The sequence below is a fragment of the Porites lutea genome, chromosome 5 (assembly GCF_958299795.1).
Source record: "Porites lutea chromosome 5, jaPorLute2.1, whole genome shotgun sequence".
Classification (NCBI taxonomy): domain Eukaryota; kingdom Metazoa; phylum Cnidaria; class Anthozoa; order Scleractinia; family Poritidae; genus Porites; species Porites lutea.
The window spans coordinates 28,527,322-28,532,799 of NC_133205.1; positions in this window are offsets into that span (position 1 = coordinate 28,527,322).

Genomic DNA, 5,478 nt, shown 5'->3' on the forward strand with positions numbered 1-5,478 from the left:
CAGGATTCCTGATTTTAATCATTAGTGAGATACTGATTCCTTGCCCTTTATTCCGCATTCCAAAAATTCGGATTTCCTTACATGAGGCGGGGCGTGCATTCTACGGAATTTGCGGCTTTATCTTTTTCTGATACCATAAGACGTAACATCGATCAAGATCAAGTGACTGCAGCTGTTTTCATAGACCTCCGAGAGGCGCTTGACATCATGAACCATTCCTTGTTGTAAAAGAAGCTATATGCCCAGGGTATGTTCAAAAGTGCGAGTGGTTATTAGGCTCCAGGGAGCTTTCTCGGACACTGAAAGTACTTTTGTTGTTATATTGGTGTGCTCAATGATCGATCTACGGACCTCCTCGATTGGTACTTCATGTGAACGACTTGCGTACCTTTGCTCACAAGTGTAGTTTGTTAATGTATGCTGATGGCGCTCTGTAATGGAGAAAATAATTAAAAGCCTTTTCCTAAACGCGGTTTAAGACTAAGGCTACATTGTTCGAAATTGATACTAAGCTTTGTGATGAAGATTTTGGTGTAAAGCTGTGTAACTTTAAGGGTCGATCCACCAAGCGTGTATATGAGTTCAATTTTTTAGGAGTTGTATTTGATAACCATATTACTTGGAATTCCCATGTTAAGTAAGTGTTATCCCGAGCTGATAAAAGAGTGGACGTATCAGGGGAATACTAGGACGTGTCTGGGGAAGTCTCACATCAGACTGCGCTAATTCCATTTACACAGCTTATATTCGTCCTGTCATGGGCTATCATTGTGACTGCACCGTGTGGAATTGCTGCGCGGAGTCGGTAACAGCGCGTCACTGGAGAGCTGTGTAGTTCAAAGACGTGCCGCTAAAATTGTTTTAAAATCGGTGAGAGTGAAAAAGCTTTAGACGAGAGAACCATGTTAATGAACTTGTCAGTTAAAAGATGCCTAAAAGGTCACTGCCCACAATTCCTCTAAAACTATTTCACTTTTCACTGCTCCGTACACGATCGCACTACTAGGCAAATTAATTAGGCTGCACTTTTTGAGGAGCAACTGCAAGGAAAAGACATCTGTTCACATATGAAACTGTGCCAAGAAAGAAGCAAATGATTTGAAGAAAGTCTACAAGGAAGTGATTGCGTTAAGAACTTAGAAATATTTTGAATGAATAAAAAACAATTATTGAATTCGGCTTTTGTAAGGCAGAAAGAATTATACAATAATTCTTCGTATCATGTTCGTTCATTATGTGCCTTCTCTGCGAACCGTAGAATATACTGATTACATCACTTTGGTGGCCGACAACTGCTATTCGTCAAAACGACATAAATTTGTTAATTTTAGATTGAACTTTAATTATTTTGAGTTTAAAATGAAGTAAAAGTAAAACGCAAAATTATTTTCTTTTCTATTGAATTGAAAATAGATTCTTTTTATTATTATTATTATTATTTTCAAGACAAAACAAAACATTTTTATTATCAAATGAAAATAAAAGTAAAAGTGAAATAAAAGCAGAAAAAAAAATTGATATGTTCACGGCCAGGAACTGCCATTCAAAACAAAATGTAAATTGAAATTAGTATGTTCATGGCCGGGAACTGCCATTCAAGACAGAAATGTAAAATTAATATGTTCATGGCCGGGAACTGCCGTTCAAAACAGAAATGTAAAATTAATATGTTCATGGCCGGGAACTGTCGTTCAATACAGAAAAAGTAAAATTAATATACGGTTCATGGCCGGGAACTGCTGTTCAAAACAGAAAAGTAAAATTAATATATTCATGGCCGGGAACTGTCGTTCAAAACAGAAAAAGTAAAATCAATATGTTCATGGCCGGGAACCACTGTTCCAAAAAAAACAAGAAAGAAAGAAACCGAAGACTACTGTCCCCGCCAAAAGTCTCAGGTCAGTTTCTTTCCTTTTTTTTTTTTGAACGGCAGTTCCCGGCCATGAACATATTAATTTTACTTTTTCTGTTTTGAAAAGCAGTTACCGGCCATGAACAAACTAGTTTTACTTTTCCTGTTTTGAATGGCAGTTACCTGCCGTGAACAAATTAGTTTTACTTCTGGATTTATTTCACTTTTATTTTTATTTTCATTTCATAATAAAAATGTTTTGTTTTGTTTTGAAAATTAACAAAATAAACCTATTTCAAGTTCAATGAAAAACAAAATAATTTGACGTTCTACTTTCGCTTTGTTTTCAATGCAAAATAGTTAAAGTTCAATAGAAAATTAACAAATTTATGTCGTTATGACGAATGGCAGTTGTCGGCCACCATACATCACATACACGATGACAATATAAGATCAAACAAGAAGTTAATTGATTACAAGAAACTTTTTAAGAGAAGTTGAAACGCGTCGAAGAAAGAGTGTATCTCAAAATTCGGCTTAAAAATGGCATTTTCTTTAATATCTGTTTATAGAAAAGATTCGTTTTTGTGAAATGTTAATTACGTTGGCCATGACATTTGGGAAGTTAAGCTCATAAGAGAGCTCTGACGCTTCTTTGGCTTCGGATGATTTATCTCGGTTTGATTGCAGTCGAGTCATTGATGGAACTGTGAGTTAATTGGAGGGTTTAAAAACTTTGTTCCATGGATTTGTTGCATCAAACAACAGATTCAGAATTAATAATCTCCCTAAATAAAATGAATAAAATAACTGATAAAAAATATACATAATTCAGCAAACTAAAACAGCAAACTATTTCCTTTTCCACAGAAAATGGCGCAATATTGACAGAACATTGTTTGCTTTGCTTATAGTTTTATGTACTCAGTAAAATTCATGTCTGGAATTGTCTACGACGTTCACTTAAAGCCACGTTGGACAGTGTCTAGTTTTTAAGCCATAGAAACTCTTTAATTTGCTTTCTTCCAATCATTTTTCTATATCTGCTTGAAAAATGTGACTTATCGGTATCCAGAACATTCGTTTGAAGAGAAGATCTAGCACCGAAATTCTACTTCAATTTATTAGGATTTTTCATTTATTATCACATGAAACACTGTCTTAATGACATTTAATTCGCTCTTTGTTATTACAAGAATTTCATTGCAGGTGTATATGTGCAAAGAGTAAATAAAAAAACGGTGAAGGGTTTGTTCCAGCCCAATATTTTTAAGCCGTTAAAACCACTTCTCAAGCCGTTAAAAACACTCCTTGGAATAAATATGTATCGATCGATTAAGTAGATCGACTGTCACAGCTGCCGGTTTACTCCCCTTATCTACTGGCGGACAAACTTACAAACTAACAAAATATCGACGGCCTGCAAAGACCTGAGATCCCCTTGAAAAAAGAGATGAACAGCAGCACTGATTCGGTACGTAATTTTTCTAACAGTTGTCGTGCGAGGTTCAAGGAGTATTTTTTGGAGAACACTGTCATTAGTTTATTGTCCACCGCCCTTAACTTAGGATCTTGCCCTGTTATCATCTTGATGAACGTGTTGGTGATCGTCGCGATAAAAACACGACGTAGATTACAGTCCACGTATAACATACTACTGGCTTGCTTAGCGGGAACAGACCTAGCGGTGGGTGTAGTTTCACAGCCATTATTCATCGCACAAGAAATCTACTTTCTGTCGGGTGCATCGCTGGTGGATTATTGCTACCTCTTCAGACTGATAGTGTACGTTCTTCTTGTCCCAAATATTGAATCGTTGCTGATCTTAGCTATACTGAGTACTGAGCGTTATGTAGCCATGAAGTATTCTCTTAGATATAATAGCATCGTGACCACACCTAAGTTAATTGGCGTTGTAGTTTGTGGTTGGGTTATTTCGGCCATTCCTTTAATTACCTCGCTAATACCAGGAATACGTTTCGCCGGGCTTTCAGCACTTCTTGCTTATATAACTGTTATTCCGCCCTTTTTGATTATTGTTTTCTGTCACACAAAAGTTTATTTTATTTCGCGCCGTCACATGAATCAGATCAAAACAGAACAGCTCCCAAGCACAACGAAAGCCAAGTTCTTAAAGGAAAGAAAAGCCTTGAAAACTACCAGTATAATAATTGGCTTTCTCTTCCTTTCCATTATGCCATCTGTCTTGCACGGGGTAATCAAAATTACCAGTGTCCAACCCTGGAATTTCTATGAAAAGCAGTTATACTGGTTACCAATCAATTTTTTATGCATGTTTTTGAACTCCCTATTTAATCCTCTTATATACTGCTGGCGAAACAAAGACTTGCGTAAAGTCATGATGGAACTGATAAACATCAGACAAAATGGAAACTAACTTAAAAAGACGCCACTGCTTGTTCAAGGGGATAACGATGAAGCTATTCCGGGCTGCGATGTCTACCTTTTGGAAGAACAGACCTTTTTTGTACTTGTATATTAAGATGCCTTCCATGTTTATTTTTAAATTATCCTTGATATATTAATAATTCAATGTAGATTCAGCACATAAGACGGTGAAATTCATTTTATACTACATCAGCGATGAGCGATACATGCATGGATTAACTTTGTGGTCTATGTAAAAAGAATACACAAGGAATTAGTAATGACCAGTAATAGTTGACACTACAGCTGTCCCCGCTCTGTATATTGTCGGTATTCTTGGTCGTTGAGTGGCTATTTGAAATATACCGATTCAACTCCTTCGCTTAACACGAGACACTGATGTTATTGGTACGTCAGTCCCTTCTGTTGTGTGGCCTTGCAAGAAATCCCAGTCCTGCTAAGTTGGTTTGTTTTTCTTGCCAGAAAACAATTAGAAAAATCAGGGAAGAGAAAGCTGTAGCTCTTCTCAACTGGCTTATCACTTAAAATACCTTGGAAGCGACTTTGAAAACAATCGTCTGTGCAATTTGTGTGGTACCGTTACTCAAGGAATGTCTGATCGTGTCGCGACTGAAACTACGGAGAATCAACCAAACGGCGCTGTTTTTTTCGGACGTTAGGGACATATCAAGCCAGCGATGTCTTAAATTTGAATAATAAATAAGGCGGTATACCATTCAAGATATTAAGGTTAGTTTTTTAGTGCACATTTCTCGCTCAGTTATACTGAAAGTACGACTAAAATCAGATAACTGACTTCAACTGACTTTACTGCTTCGTTTTGGCCAGCTGGCTGCGTCAAAGCTGTGGGTATTTATATTGACCTCGAGAAAAAAAAGTTCATAAAATGACATCTTACTCATGAATTTTTTAGAATTTTACCTGCGTTTTCACAATTCTTGTGAAATCTGACATTCATTTTCTCAGACTCCCATGAGAAATTTTCTTTGGTGTTATTACATGACAAAATACATCTTTAGCCCCTCAAAACTGTAAAAAAGAATGCAATATTTTATAAATTATTCTGTTACAAGGTTTTTGTCGACTGAAGATTAAAATTACTCAGTTTTCTGGTGGATTCCGTCTTAAAGTTTGTTTGTTTGTTTTTTTTTTTGCGGGGGGGGGGGGGGGGCGGGGGGCAATTCAGTTCCCTGTATATTACAAGATGGAACTTTTAT